Source organism: Neopsephotus bourkii, unplaced genomic scaffold (assembly GCF_033783945.1).
Source record: "Neopsephotus bourkii isolate Nb327-2 ecotype Australia unplaced genomic scaffold, CSIRO-AGI_Nbou_v1 NB_918, whole genome shotgun sequence".
NCBI classification, from domain to species: domain Eukaryota; kingdom Metazoa; phylum Chordata; class Aves; order Psittaciformes; family Psittacidae; genus Neopsephotus; species Neopsephotus bourkii.
In genome coordinates, this window is record NW_026901412.1 from 1 (window position 1) to 16,917 (window position 16,917).

A 16,917-nucleotide genomic window follows, 5' to 3' on the forward strand; every position below is an offset into this window, starting at 1 on the left:
CTCATCTCATCTCATCTCATCGCATTTCATGTCTTCTCATCTCATCTCATCGCATTTCATGTCTTCTCATCTCATCGCATCTCATCTCGTCTCTTCTCATCACATCGCATCTCATCTCATCGCATCGCATCGCATTTCGTCTCGTCGCGTCGCGTCTCGTCTCATCTCATCTCGTCTCATCGCATCGTATCTCTTCTCATCTCATCTCATCGCGTCTCATCTCATCGCGTCTCATCTCATCGCTTCTCTTCTCATCTCATCTCATCTCATCTCATCTCATCGCATCTCATCTCATCGCTTCTCTTCTCATCGCATCTGATCTCATTGCTTCTCATCACATCTCATCGCATCCCATTTCATCTCATCTCGTCGCATTGCATCCCTTCCCATCCCATCCCACCCTATTCCATCTCATCCCAATGCATCCTATTCTATCCCATCCCATCCCAATGCACCCCATTCCATCCCATCCCATCCCAGTCCATGTCATCTCTCCTCCCCTCATCATATGCTGTAGAATATGATATTGTATCATAGAGCATATTATAGCATCTCATAGCATATACCTTATCAAACCATAGCATAGCATATCTTGTATCATACCATATGCCACATTATGTTTTATCATGTTGTATATGTTAAATTATGTTACAGCGTCATATCATGTTATATATCATTGCATTTCATTTGTATTTCACTGGATTTTATTTCATTTCATCCTTGTAATTTTCTCTCCTCTCAAAAAACATTGTCGTATCATATCTGATCGTATCATATTTTATCATATTGTACCACACTATACCACACCATCATATCACGTATCCTATTACAGCATATCGTAGAATAGCAAACCCTATCAAAGCATATCATACCATATCTTCTCTACCATAGCATATCATGAATACCATGCTGTACCGTACTGTATCATATGGTATAATTTCATTTCGTTTCATTTCATTTCATTTCCATTTTATGTCCGTTTGATGTCATTTTGTTTGATTTCATTTCATCCTCCTCATCTCTTAGCGTATCTTGTATTATATCATGTAACATATGATGTTTTACGGTGTTATATCATGTTACATCACGTTATAGCGTTATATCAGATCATATAATTTCATTTTATTTCCATTTCATTGCATTTAATTCCATTTCACCCTTGTCATTTTCTCTCCTCTCCAAAAATATTATGTAATGTCATATGGTATCATATCGTATCATATTTTATCATAACATATTTTATCATATCATAATCTATCATATCTGATCATGTCATACCACACGATACCACACCACCATATCATACATCATATTATAGCATATCATAGAATAGCAAACCCTATCAAAGCATATCATAGCGTATCTTCTCTGTCATAGCATATCATGCATGCCATGCCGTGCCATACCGTACCACATAATATGATTATATTTAATTTCGTTTCATTTCATTGCATTTTATTTCCATTTCATGTCCATTCGATGTCATTTTGTTTAATTTCATTTCACCCTCCCCATCTCACAGCATATCTTGTATCATATCATGTAACATATGATGTTTTATCATGTTATATCATGTTACATCATGTTATAGTGTCATATCAGATCATATAATTTCATTTCATTTCCATTTCATTGCATTTGGTTTCATTTCTCCTCCTCCTCATTTTCTCTCCCCATCATCTCAAAAATATTCTATCATGTAATACCATATCACATTTTATATCATGTCACAATCTATCATATCATACCATATAATATCCTATCCTATTATATATCACTTTATTTCATTTCCCTTTCATGTCCTATCATTTTATGTGATATCATTACATTTTATCATAGTTTACTTTGATTTAATTTAATTGCATTTCATTTCATATTGTATCATATAATTTAATTTCATTTTATTTCATTTCATGTTCATTTGATGTAATCTCATTGAATTTCATTTCATCCTCCTCTTCCTCTTCCTCTCCTCTCCTCTCCTCTTCCTCTCCTCTCCTCTCCTCTCCTCTCCTCTCCTCTCCTCTCCTCTCCTCTCCTCTCCTCTCCTCTCCTCTCCTCTCCTCTCCTCTCCTCTCCTCTCCTCTCCTCTCCTCTCCCCTCCCCTCCCCTCCCCTCCCCTCCGCTCCCCATGGTACCCCAAAAATCCAACCAACCCCAGGCACCTCCATCACCCCCAGCATTGCCGGTACTCCTAAATGACCCCAAACCCAAACTTTATTGAGTATAGATATGTATATATAGGTGTGTATATATGTATACATATGTATATGTATGTCTAGGTGTATATATGTAAATATATGTACATATACGTGTGTGTATGTATGTATATAAATGTATATATGAATATATACTTGTATCTACTTATATATTTAGATATCTATGTATATTTATACTTATATCTGTACATCTATATTCTTTTCATAATTATTATTAATGAATTAATACTAGCAATATATTAATGAATATTAATATAATATCAATATTTAAGTCTATGGATATACTAAAATTGATGCATTAATACTGATGTTAATATTAATATCAATATTTTAGTGTAGACATTTATATTAATATTTTATTTATAATTTCATTTTAATATTTACGTACATTAATATCGATATTTATAGTATGTATATCTGTTTAATATATCCATATATTTATTTTTTATTTAGATCTATATTTATATATCTGTATCTCTAATTATAATAATTATTTTTCTGTGATATTTCTATGGTATTTAGACCCACCATGTATCTATTCAGCTCTATGGCTCTATCCCTATTCACATGTATGTACCCGTACACCGCAACCACAGCAGCACAGAGCGGGCTGAGTTGGAAAGGACCCCAAGCCCCTGCAGCCCCAGGGCAGGGGCAGTGCTGAGGCATTGATTGTCACCGCCAGCTCCAGCCCAGCCCTGGAAGCGGGGCAGTGCCTTGGTCCTTGCGGCCGGGGCATCACCCACAGCGAGGGGACCAAGCCCTCAGCCCCTGCATCCCTTCCCGTGCCGCTGCCTCCACCCCTGCCCGCCCCGCGGTGATGCTCAGCGGGAGCTGCAATGGAAGCTCCGGGGCTCACCCGCGGCTTCTCCCCCTGCCCAGCTCCTCATCCTGATGGTCAGCAAGCACCCGAGGGCATTGCTGATCAGCATGGTCCTCAACGTGCCCTTGAGAGACAGGTACCAGCCTTGAGGGCTTGATCCCTATGGCCACCAGACCTGAGGACCCACGGCAATGGATGATCTTAAGGCCTTTTCTATGATGCTGAAGAGCGGGTCCCTGCATCCCACCCCATGGCATTGGGGTTGGAATTGGATGATCTTAAGGTCCTTTCCACGATGCTGAGGATTGGGTTCCTCCATCCAGACCCAAGGCTCCCTTTCCCGTCCGCTCTGCCCATCCCACATCTGGATGTGGGACTGCTGCAGCCAATGGGGGAGTTCTGTAGCATCCCATTCCCTCTGCAGCTGGAGCGGAGCAGGAGGAGGGCTCAAGGATACCTGCACCAGAGCCTGCGGTACCTGCAGGATGCTCAGGTCCCCCTGCAAGAGGCAGCCGTCAGGTTCATTGGTGAGCCCCTGCGGTCCCAATCCCGGTCCCCACCGCTGCATTCCTGATGGATGCTGATGGATCCAAATGGATACTGAATGATCCCAATGGATCCCTGTGCCCAGGACTGGCTGCGCGGCCTCTACGAGGGAAAAGCCCAAGGAAGCTGCAGGAGATCTGCAGAGGTGAGGAGGGAGCAGGGGCTGGGGGGATGCTGGGGGCTATGGGGGGCTCATCCCGGTATCTTTGGATCACAGCCCTGGAAGCGCTGCTGGATGAGGGCGATCCCGGCATCCGTTCCCTGACAGCTCAGACCCTGCTCATCCTCCGGAGCACACCGGAGCAGTGGAGCCTGGGATACCGCCTGCGGGCACTCTTCCGCTAGGAATGGCGCAGTTTTCCTTAGGGAAAAGAACGGCGGAGACAAACCTGGACCTAGGAGCTCCGGAGACTGAAGGGCATCGCCTCCGCCGTCCCATTCCCTGCTCTCCATCAACAGCATCCAGGCAGCACAGTCTCCGAACATGATTCCCGTTATCCCGCAATGAAGATGAAGTGATTCCTTCCGGGCTTCCCTGCTTCCATGGATCAGCAAAGGGGGTGGCGCTGGGGCAGGAAACGGTGTTCCCAAAGGAATTTGGTCCATTATAACGCTAAAAGGCACGCATCGGCATCGGAATCCCTCCCCCCCCCCCCCCCAGCTTCCATTGAGTGCACCCGGGTACCCCGGTGCAGTCCCCCTTGCTCTGCCTCTTGGTACCGCCCACTGGATAAAGCCGCGCCCCCCCAGGACGTCCAGCCAATCAGAGCCCTCCCCATCTGGCTTGACCATGCCCCTCCCCCTCCCGTGGGCGGGCTCATTGAGCACAAAAGGGGGACCCCAGTATCATAGAAGGGGGGGGCACCCCCCAGTACCCAAAATGGGGGCATCCAATGCCTCAAATGGGGGGGACACCCCAAAATGGGGGAAACCCCTCAAAACTGAGCCCCCAGCACCCCAAAATGGGGGGACACCAAAATGGGGGTGACCCCTTGAAAGTGAGACCCCAGCAGCCCAAAATGGGGGGGCACCCCAAAATGGGGGAAACCCCCTGATAATGAGACTCCAGCACCCCAAAATGTGGGGACATCAGAAAGGGGGAAACCCCCTGAAACTGAGACTCCAGCACCCCAAAATGGGGGGACACCAAAATGGGGGAAACCCATTGAAAATGAGACCCCAGCATCCCAAAATGGGGGAAACCCCTTCAAATTGAGACCCCAGCACCCCAAAATGGGGGACACCCCAAAATGAGGAGCAGACACCCCCAAACGGGAGAAACCCCTTCAAACTGTGACCCTAGCACCCCAAATTGGGGGGGACACCCCAAATTGGGGGAAACCCCTTAAACTGGACCCCAGTACCCCAAAATTGCGGGTGGCACCTCAAAATGGGGGAAACCCTTCAAACTGGACCCAGTACCCAAAAATGGGGTAGGCACCCCAAAATGGGACCCCAGCACCCCAAAATGGGACAGCCCCAAAATGGGGGAAACCCATCCAAACTGGGTCCCCAGGACCTCAAATGCCCCCCCCCCCCCCCCCCCCAAAATGGTCACAACCCCTCTTTTCTACCCCTCCCTGATGGAACAAACCACTGGCGGGGGAGGGGGGGCAGCTGTTTTATTCCCCTCAGCATCAAACCTGGTGGGGGGATCGAGTAAGATCATGGGGACGTATAAAATAATATACACAATGGGGGGGGAATGATTTGGGGGGGCCCAATGGGGGGGTCACAGTGAGGCCTCTCCCCCCCCCCCCCGTGGAGAAAATGGGTAGAAAAAGGCAAGATTTGGGGTTGGAAAGGCGCCATTTATACAAACATAGTGATTTATAAAGGGGGGGGTGTCAAGGAGTGGGGGTTAAACCCATTGCTTTCCACTAGGAAATACTTTGCTTGCGGGGGGGGGGGAGGGGGAGAAAGTGCTGGAAGAGCCTAATTACTAATTAGCATATTATTAATTTTTATTATTAAGGATTTGGCCTCTAAATGAGGGGCTGGGGGGGGCTCCTGCACCCCCTTATTGCCTTGAATGGTATGGTCCGTTCCCCCCCCCAGGGATATGGGGGGGCAAAGGGGGTGTATGGGGGTGGGGGGGAGCCCTATAGGGAAGCCTCAGCCCTATAGGAAGGCCTCAGCCTGAGACAAAGGTGCACAAAATCACAAAATGGAATATAGAAACCTTTATAAGTAGTTTTAAGTAATGTTAAGTTTGATGGCTCTGTAACAGCAGCAATGGAAAATTACTGAGGTGCAGGATGCTTAGAGAAAAAAACCAGAGTACAGCTAGAGAACAGTGAGAATTCTCACAAGATAAATCGTTACAGTTGGCATAGTTTTAAGAAAAACAGTCAGGAAGAACAGGACACAGGGATAAGGAGTATCTGGAACCGCAGGTGTCCAGGGTGGGCTGCAGTTTAACGGATAAGTAGGAGGACGGGAGGATTATTATGTCTCTGGTGCTAACGAACCAATGAAACTGGTATGAGCATCTACTGCGCGTGCTTCAGAGGCTGCCAGAAGTGATGAAGATCGTTGGAAGAAGTAACCGACCTCAGAGACCACCACCACAATTGTGTGCGCATGCGGGGAACTCTCTGGAAAATGATGGAATCCGTACGTAGCCTCATGAATATGTATGTATGCCCAGGGACTATAAAAGGACGGCTTGTGTGGCCACTGGGGACACATGTTAGGGGGAGCCATCCCCCGTGTCTCCTGGCTCTGCAATAAAGAATACCTGCTTGTCAGCTTGAAACCTTTGGTGGCGAGTTTGTTCCTGCAGTTTTCTCCGAATCCTTGGATCTGGATGATTCCAGCTCCTTCCTATCCCAACCCATCCCATGATTCCAGCACTCAGCCTTCTTGTCATGGAGGCCCCCGCTGGTGGTGGCTGGGTGCTGGCGGCGCTTGGGCAGGGTGCTGGAGGGGTACGTGCTTCCAAAGCCCCCCTCAGGTTCCAGCACTGGGCTCCCACTGGTGTAAGCGAGGTCCCAGCGCCCATCACAAAGGCTTTCATCTGACAGGGTCCTCAGGAGCCCCTTGGGGGGGGTCTGGGGGGGGAAAGAGGGGGTGAGCACATGGTTGTGGTTGAAGCCCCATTGGTCATGGTTGGACCCCCACTGGTCGTGGTTGAACCATCCCTGGTCATGGTTGGACCCCATTGGTCATGGTTGAACCCCCACTGGTCATGGCTGGACCCCAACTGGTCATGATTGGACCACACTGGTCATGGTTGAACCCCCATTAGTCACATTTGGAGCCCTACTGGTCATGGTTGAGGCCCCATTGGTTATGGTTGGGCCCCACTGTTCATGATTGGCCCCCCTGGTTGTGTTTGGAGGCCCCTTGGCCATGGCATTCCCGGCTCACCGGGGCACGCTCCTGCTCCAGGCTGGTGGTGTCCGTGATGATGAGCTTCTTGAGGTCATCCTTGACGGTGGACTTGTAGCTCCTGTGCAGGGGAGCGGAGGTCCCACAGCAACACCTGAAGCAGGGGCTGCCCAAAGACGTTCTTGGGGGGGGCCTCCACCTGCCTGGGAGGGGAAATGGAGACGGGACCCCCCCTGGGTCCCCATATCACTCCATAATCATCACCCCAACATCACCCCATCATTATCACCCCAACATCATCATTCCCATCTTCATCATCATCATCATCCCTATCCAAACATCACCTCAACATCAACCCAACATCACCCTATCATCAGCCCAATTTCATCCCCAACATCATATTCCCATAATCACCCCCAAAATCACCCATCATCATCACCCCCAACATCATGGTCCCAGCACCATCATCCCAACATTGTCAGCCCAACCTCATCATCCCACCATCACCCCATCATCATCCCAACATCATCATCATCCCAACATCATCATCATCATCATCATGCCCAAAATCACACATCATCATCATCATCCCAACATCACCCCAACGTCATCAATCCAACATCATGATCCCATCACTTCAACAGGCCTCCACTGCCTGGGACCATAGGTGGGGGGAGACATGGAGGTGGGACCCCCCATGAGCTCCAACATCACCCAAAATCACCCCATCATCGTCATCCCCATCATTTCATCCTGATGAAATCCATCCGCGGGTCCTGAAGGAGCTGGCAAATGCAGTTGCTAAGCCGCTGGCCATCATATTTGGTAGATCATGGCAGTCAGGTGAAGTTCCCGACGACTGGAAAAAGGGAAATATAACCCCCATTTTCAAGAAGGGGAAAATGGATGACCCGGGGAATTACAGACCAGTCAGTCTCACCTCTGTGCCTGGCAAAATCTTGGAGCAGATTCTCCTGGAAGGCATGCTAAGGCACATGAAAAACAACATAGTTGATGAGAAAATGAACATGAGCCGGCTTCAGTGTGCACTTGCAGCCCAGAAAGCAACCGTATCCTGGGCTGCATCAAAAGGAGCGTGACCAGCAGGTCGGAGGAGGTGATCCTGCCCCTTTATTCTGCTCTCGTGAGACCTCACTTGGAGTATTGTGTGCAGTTCTGGTGTCCTCAACATAAAAAGGACATGGAGCTGTTGGAACAAGTCCAGAGGAGGCCACGAGGATGATCAGGGGACTGGAGCACCTCCCATCTGAAGATCGGCTGAGAAAGTTGGGGCTGTTCAGCCTGGAGAAGAGAAGGCTGCGGGGAGACCTCATAGCATCCTTCCAATATCTGAAGGGGGCTATAGGGATGCTGGGGAGGGACTCTTCATTAGGGACTGTAGTGGTAGGACAAGGGGTAATGGGTTAAAACTTAAACAGGGCAAGTTTAGATTGGATATAAGGAGGAAATTCTTCCCTGCTAGGGTGGTGAGGCACTGGAATGGGTGCCCAGGGAGGTTGTGAATGCTCCATCCCTGGCACTGTTCAAGGCCAGGTTGGAGAGAAGGCTGCGGGGAGACCTCATAGCATCCTTCCAATATCTGAAGGGGGCTATAGGGATGCTGGGGAGGGACTCTTCATTAGGGACTGTAGTGGTAGGACAAGGGGTAATGGGTTAAAACTTAAACAGGGCAAGTTTAGATTGGATATAAGGAGGAAATTCTTCCCTGCTAGGGTGGTGAGGCACTGCAATGGGTGCCCAGGGAGGCTGTGAATGCTCCATCCCTGGCACTGTTCAAGGCCAGGTTGGACGAGGCCTTGGGTAATATGGTTTAGAGCAAGGTGTCCCTGCCCATGGCAGGGGGGTTGGAACTTGATGATATTAAGGTCCTTTCCAACCCTAACTATTCTATGATTCTATCACCCAACATCATCACCCCATCACCTCCTTTTATGGTCCTACCTCCCCAGCACCTACTATTGGGTCCTGCTCCCTAGCACGCACTTTTACAGATCCTAGCCCCCCCCCAAGCACCCACTTTTGGGGCTCAGGCTTCTCCTCAGCCCTTTTCCAGCCCGTGCCTTGTTTACTCCTGAGCAGCTGCTTGGAAAAGAAGGATGTGGGGATGGAAGCCGAGAGCTGGGTCCCCCCTCGGGGGGCTTCAGTTTCAGGGGTGCCATAGCCACGATACCCCATCCATGGGCTGGAGCTATGAGGAAGAGGATGGAAGCTCATGGTTAGAAAGGGGATGTGGGTACACCCCCTGCATAAAGATGGGGTGGCCCAATATTGGGGGGGACAATCCTAGTTGTGGGGGCTCACCTGGGCTGGGGGGGGGGGTCCCTGCTTTGTGCCTGTAGCTTGCGCTGGGGGGTGATGGGTCATAGAATCATAGAGTAGTTCGGGTTGGAAAGCACCTTAAGGTCACCCAGTTCCAACCCCCTGCTACGGGCAGGGACACCTCACACTAAACCATCTCACCCAAGGCCTCGCCCAGCCTGGCCTTGAACACTGCCAGGGATGGAGCATTCACAACCTCCCTGGGCACCCATTCCAGTGCCTCACCACCCTCACAGGAAAGAATTCCCTCCTTATATCCCATCTAAACTTGCCCCATTTCAGTTTTAACCCATTACCCCTTGTCCTATCACTACAGTCCCTAATGAAGAGTCCCTCCCCAGCATCCCTATAGCCCCCTTCAGATACTGGAAGGATGCTATGAGGTCTCCCCGCAGCCTTCTCTTCTCCAGGTTGAACAGCCCCAACTTTCTCAGCCGATCTTCAGATGGGAGCTGCTCCAGCCCCTGAGCATCCTCGTGGCCTCCTCTGGACTTGTTCCAACAGATCCATGTCCTTTTTCTGTTCAGGAAAATCAACACAAACCCACCTCTAAACCACCCCAAATCAACACAAACCCACCCCTAAATCACCCCAAAACCACCCCAAATCACCCCAAATCAACCCAAACCCACCCCAAATCTACCTAAAACCACCCCAAACCACCCCTTGCACCCCAAAACCACCCAATTCCCCCAAATCAACCCCAAACCACCCCTAAATCACCCCAAACCCACTCCTAATCATACCAAACCCAGCCCAAAACAATGCAAAACTACCTCTAAATCACCCGAACGCACCCTAAATCACCCCCAAACCACCCCTTGCACCCCAAAACCACCCAAACTCCACCAAATCACCCCCCCCTACCCAGGACCAGCTGCTGTTCTGCGACGACTGCAACTGGGGGTACTCCAGGTACTGCCTGAGCCCCCGATGGCCAATCCCCCCCAAAGGTCAGTGTAAGGGGGGTCAATGGGGGGTGGAGGTGGCACTTTGGGGGTACCTCCCCTCTTTGTGTGTGCCCCCCCCACAGGCAGCTGGAGCTGCCACCTCTGCCTGCGGCAGCTCAAGGACAAGGCCTCAGCCTTCATTGATAGCGGAACAGACTCCACAACTTCGTTAAAGTTGTAAAGTAGGTATGCTTTATTCAGCTGAAGACGCACGGGGGATTGGTCCTCCAAAAGGCATGCGTACCTCAGTGCCATTTTCCTTTTACATTTATCCTGTTTAGGTTGCACAATACGCCTATACATATTCATATTCTATCCCCGCTTCGTATTATAATGAGCTAAAAGGCTCTGTACGCATGTGCAGTGCCTCCTGGTGGTCTTGGGCAGGGGTCTTCAGATGAAGTAAGTACTCTTCCTCTTGTGGGTAGGGGTCTTCAAGATGAAGTAAACGAGTCTTCCTCAGGCTTGAACTTTTTACCTCTGGTCCTCTCGCATGCTCTTTTCAGGAGCTGGATGGGTCTGGGTCTATGTCCAATCTGGTTTAATGAGCTATTCCCTTCGTTAGGAAGCTTTTATCTTAGTACTGCCGTGATAAGGCACCTGCTGAGCTTGTCAAGCCAGCTATGACTTAAGCAGTACTCCTTGTACAACTATTCTCCTCATTAGGAGGCTCTGTCCTGGGTACTGCCTGATAAGACATCTGCCGAGCTTGTTAAACCAGCTATGACTTAAGCAGTATCTGTACAGTTTTGTCTAACCCCCTTGCTACAACCCCCCCCTGTACATTTTGTCTAACCCCCTTGTACAACCCCCCCCCCTGTACACAATAGGCCACATCAGTTTCAATTCCCCCCCCTTTTCATAACATAAGTAAATTCTTTTACTTAAGAGATACCCAGGTGCCTTCAATGGATTTGCGAAACATATTCGATACACATTGGATTAAGCATGGAATTGTCATTAACGACTAAAAGAACTACAGCCAGAGAATCCAAATCCCTTGTTTGATTACCTCCTTAGTCCACCCTGTAATCCCAAATCCAACTTCAACCAGTCATCCAACCCTCCATCAACTTGCAATTTCTTCGTGTTTTCCTGTAGCTCTTGTAATTTGGCATAGATAGATTTTGAATGGTCTGTTAAGTTCATACAACACATACCTTCAAAATCTTCGCATCCATGACCATGGGCTAGTAAGAGAAAGTCTATAGCTGCCCTATTTTGTAAGGAGGCGTGTTGTGTACACTATCTACGTCTGTAGCAGCTGTTGTGCTGTCCAACATGCGAGGCGATGAATATCTGCCAATGCTTTTCCAGCTGCTACGTTTAGTAAAAGCAGTGCAGCAAAGAATCGCTTTGTATGGCCCCAAATCTTTAATGTGGGGTCACATTTAGGGCCTAATTGGTTAATAGATCTTTTATTCCTATGAAGGTCTTCTCGTAGGGTTTGGATTACATGTTTTTTGGAAGCTGCAAACAAGGACAATTTTCCTAAATAGCATGGTCTCCCATGCGGCTTAGAGGGTATTCCTGGCCATGCACGGTCTCCGCATATCAAGAAGTAACCTGGGGGTAGTGCCTTAGGGGGTGATAACATCATATGGGAGTGAAGGAGAAGACCCAAGACAATATGCTAGGTAACATTATGATACTAATCTTTCCTATTAGTCTCACTTTAGTTTCTGGATTTTCTGATCTGACCAAGAATTGAATGTTATACAGCTGATTACTTTGGTCAGACCCCAGAAGTCGGAGTTCCTGAATTGGGATGGTTGAATGATTTAGTCCTTTTATAATTCCTCTTGTCTGAACAGATGCAACTGTCCAATCGCCTGAAGTTCTCTTAACTACTTTAGTTACTATTGTAAGGTTCAAGACTGAATCATTTCTCACCCATCCATACTTAGATAAGGAACTCCGCTTAAACACGTTTGGAATGGGTTTCCTACTTGTGTGAGTAATAAACAAAAATCAGTAACACCAGTTCTATTTGCCCAAGTAAGTCAAACATTTGTCTCTGTTCCTAATAGTGGTAACATTTTGTCAAGACTTTGTGTGACCCCTAGAATCACAGTTAATCCTGTAATTATTTTCATCATTCTTCGACCTTTTGCTGGTTATAATTGCAAACAAGAGAAAAGTATTAAAGCTTTAAACAAGAAGGTTAAAAATATCATCAATACAGTCTTATCAATTTGCAGTGTTACTTGTTACGAATTAGCGTTAGTTTCAGTTCATTTTCAGTTTGGATTGCCCTCCAGGGTGTCTTCCGGGATTTCTTAACTCGAGTATGATGAATCCAGGCGTTCTGTTCCTTAATCTTCATAGCTGTGAATGTAGTTAATAACACCTGGAATGGCCCTTTCCACCTTGGCTCGAGATCATAATCTCCTGTAGGTTTGAAAGACTTTACATACACATAATCTCCAGGCTGTATATTGTGTACCGAGCTGTCCAACCCTCTGCTTCGAGTTCCAGCCACATGTTTTTCAATTCTAGTAAGCTGCTTTCCTAACTCTATTATATAGGTGTTCATGGTTTCTTCTCCCGCTTGGGGAGACATTCCCTGTTGAACCCCATATGGCCTTCCATATAAAATTTCAAAAGGACTCAGTCCTTTTCGTGCTCTTGGTTTAGTTCAAATTCTCAACAAGGCCAGTGGAAGGGTTTGGGGCCAAGGTAGCCTGGCCTCCTGGCCCAATTTCACAATTTGTTGTTTGATTAAATGATTTATCTTTTCTACTTGTCCACTTGATTGTGGATGATAAGGGATATGAAGCTGTCAATCAATTCCAAGAGATTTGCTTACTTGCTGTACCACATTTGAAATAAAATGTGGCTCTCTGTCTGAAGATATTATGGCTGGAACTCCAAAGCGTGGTATTATCTCCTGTAACAGTATTTTGGTCACTTCTCGTGCCTTTGCACTCCTAGTTGGAAAGGCTTCTGGCCAACCTGAAAAGGTGTCTGTTAATATTAACAAGTATCTATACCCCCCTTTTCTCGGCAGTTCTGTGAAATCAATCTGCCATTGCTGTGCTGGTCCATTACCCTTTACAATTTGACCCATTTTGAGCTTGGGTATAATTTTGGGATTTGTCTTAAGGCAAAGATCACACTGGCGAGTTACCTGTTGAATGGTGGCATATAATTTTCTAGCCATAATGTTGCCTATTAAAAGTTTATGTAAGGTTTTGGCTCCCCAGTGTGTTTTCTGATGTACATTCTTTACTAAAGACCATAACATTGAGAAGGGAACAATTACCCTTCCTTGTGGTGTATTGGCCCACCCTTCTTCATTGAATATTCCATTTGGATCTGCAATCAATTTTTGATCTTCCTTATTATAATTTGGCTTACCTTCTAAGGAAACTTTCCCATCAGGGATCAATGCTCCTTCAGTTGGTACCTCACCTTTTGCTGCTTCTTTTGCCTCTCTGTCCGCCAGTTCATTTCCTTCTTCTAATTCAGAGCTCACCTTCTGGTGTGCCTTGATGTGCACAATTGCCACCTTCTCAGGCAATTGGACTGCTTTCAATAGTCTCAATATTTTCTGTGCATGTTTGATGTTTTTCCCTTGTGAATTTAACAGTCCTCTCTCCTTCCAAATAGCACCATGCACATGTACGACTCCGACTGCGTATTTTGAGTCTGTGTAGACGTTCCAATCAATTCTGCTTTCTGTGCGGAAGTGTTTATAGGCAAAGGTCCAGATTCTGTTACCTCTTTGCAGGTGGTAACTGCATATTCAGGCTGATGACATGACTGCTCCCATCAGTGAATCAGGTTTCTGTGTTATCCAAAGGGATACTCCTCAAATCTGGACGACTAGGATAGGCAGCCTCAATGGTTTCCAGGCAATCATGGTGTACAGGTTCTCCTTCATTACCACTGAGGAAAGAGGCTGGATTGATAATGTTAGTTACCACAATCTCAACATCATCCTGCTCTATCATGATGGCTTGATACTCTAGAAATTTCTGAGGAGAAAGTCAGTGTCCACCTTTTACTTCCAGTACGGCAGACATTGTATGAGATATCCCTGGAGTCCCAAGAAATTTAAGAGGCTTACCGTCCAAGCCACACAAGTTTCCGGGTGGCAATTAGGATGTCGTCCACGTACTGCAGTATTCTTCCTTCCTCCGGTGGGGCTTCCCATGATTCTAAGTCTTTGGCAAGTTGTTCTCCAAACAAAGTGGGACTGTTCTTAAATCCCTGAGGCAGCACCGTCCATGTGAGCTGGGTTTTGCGCCCACTTTTGGGGTTTTCCCATTCAAATGCAAAAATTTTCTGACTGGCTTCATGGAGAGGGAGGCAAAAGAAGGCGTCCTTTAGATCTAAAACAGTAAACCAAGTTAGTTCTGGAATTAAGCAAGTCAGTAGCGTGTATGGATTTGCTACCACCGGGTAAAGATCTTCAGTAATCTTGTTGACAGCTCTCAAGTCCTGTACCACCCGATATGATCCATCAGGCTTACGGACTGGTAAGATAGGGGTAACTGCAATTATTGGACAAATTTCCTCCCTATCTTCTTTTCTTAGAGAGTACTGTTTAATCCTAACTGGTTGTTTTCCCTCCTTGAGCTTAATCTGTATCAGGGGTGCATTTCTGGCTTTCCCGGGTATGTTTGTAGCCCATACTCCCGGGAATACTTGATCAAATATATCTTCCCTAACCTTCTCTTCTGTCTGGTGTGTGATCAGTTCTAAGCTTAACATTTCTATGTACTGCTGATCATTTACTTTCAAGGTGATCTCGCCTTCTTTGAAGGTAATAGTGGCCCCCAATTGTTCCAACAAATCTCTCCCCAGGAGAGCCTTTGGGGCATTAGGCATATATAAAAATTTATGAATGTCCCATTGCTTTCCCAATTGGTATTTCAGTGTCTTACAAAAATATGTTTTTTCACTTTGGCCAGTTGCCCCTTTTACAGTAACATAGTCTCCCCCTACAGGTATCAATGCCTTATTCAGAACCGAATATGTTGCCCCAGTGTCTACTAAAAATTCCACTTTATTTCCTCTAGTCCCTAGTTTTAATGTAACCAGTGGATCCGCTAGGGAGGATTCCCCAGGTCCCTTGTCAGTCTAGTTCCAATTCAGCCACCGGAGCCACCCCATGGCACTCTCTCCCCGCAGGGCAGTCTCACTTCCAACGTTCAAAACTCCCCACAGCACACACACACCGATCCGATCCCATAGGAGAAGAACCCACTTCCCCCACCTTTGCCTGACATTCCTCCTCCATCAGTTTCAAAGCACTTCTGTCCACATTTATTCAACAACCCCTCAGTCCCGTCTGTCAACATGTCTGTTCCCACTTGTTTGCCTGCCCCAGCACCCATCCGGTGCTCAAACAACACAGGAGCTTCGCGAGCTCCCCCCCTTTCAGGTTTCAGATGCCTGCCGCTGCAGCAGCACTTCTGGTTTAACCCCTTCTTAACTCTGAATGTGAATGTGCTGCTTGTCGCAGGTGACAGCAATCTCCTCCTCCTTATCAATATCCGATAGGGCAGATACAGAGGGTGCTTCTCTCAGAAGTATCTGTGATACATAATTTTCCTATTTATAACTTTCAAACATCATTCCCCATTATCCCAGGCCAAACAACATCTCTCCAGCTTAGCTTCCAGTTTTTCCTTGTCCTTTTCCAGAGCCAAAATTAGGGATCTGGCAGAGCTATATTAATTTCACATTCTGCCTGCCACTCCGGGTGATCTCCCACAGTGAAAAACATATCTGTATACAGCACTTAATCCCATTTTCCTGGCAACCTCAAAACCAACATTCATTGTAACAACGTATTATAATTCAGAGTTCCATTTTTAGGCCATTTCTCCTGATCTTCCAAAGTATATAAAGGCCACCATTGGTTACAATATTTTATCAATGTTTTCTTGTTTACCGAGCCCCCAGAAGACCCTCCCAGTTCTTTCCAGTGTGCCAAAATGTAACCCAATGGCCTTTTCTTCAGAATTCCCTTGTTTTGACTGGCTCCCATTTCAAACAGTCTTTTACAAATCTCTGCAGCTTCTCTTTCCCAGTGCTCTGCAAATGCACTTAAAAAATATGAGAGCACCTACACACGAATTTTATGATATTCTCAGGGGGTTCAGTAAAATGATACCTTTGGGCTCTGCAGATCAACTCCCCTGTTGTTAGATCACAGTTTCGGTTCCATCAAAATTTACACTGTCCTAGTGTCCACGGCAGGTTCCACTATTCAAAAGTTATTATGCACCCATATGTGAGGCTACAAGCCTCTGGTACCGAGTGTAAAGTTCAGGTCTCAAGAGTAGGATTATAGACATTAGAGGTTATACTTCTGTTATACAGCCACTGGGGCGCAGAGGGAACTCTTCTTAACACCCCCCCACCAGTAGCAGCAGTTTACTTTTGTCTACTGCTCCCCCACCGCTTAAGCACTGTAATCTTTTAACAGCAACGACAGACATATACACACACAAAACATTTAGACACAACACAGAAGACACTTTGTCCGTCCCCGCCCGCTCTCCTCGCGGAGAACACGGAACCGCGGATCGGGACGCCGAAACAGAACACAAAACAAAAACACCTTGTCTGTCTCCGGCCGCTCTCCTCGCGGAGAACACGGAACCGCGGATCGGGACTCCGCACTCGCTTCGTAGCTACGCTACGTCTCAGTCACACAAACACAAACCACTTGCACTGGGGATCCCCCACA

The 16,917-nt window shown here is 47.1% G+C and overlaps 1 long non-coding RNA gene across 1 annotated transcript; it reads right to left on the minus strand.

Annotated features, from left to right (window-relative positions):
• Nucleotides 1-6,408: 6,408 nt before the first annotated feature.
• On the minus strand, nt 6,409-9,195 carry LOC133214649 (uncharacterized). The gene is made up of 3 exons (XR_009726183.1): nt 8,960-9,195; nt 6,857-7,124; nt 6,409-6,793 (listed from the first exon to the last, which is right to left on the minus strand). It is a non-coding gene; the product is annotated as an uncharacterized LOC133214649 (long non-coding RNA).
• Between the last annotated feature and the right edge of the window lie 7,722 nt (nt 9,196-16,917).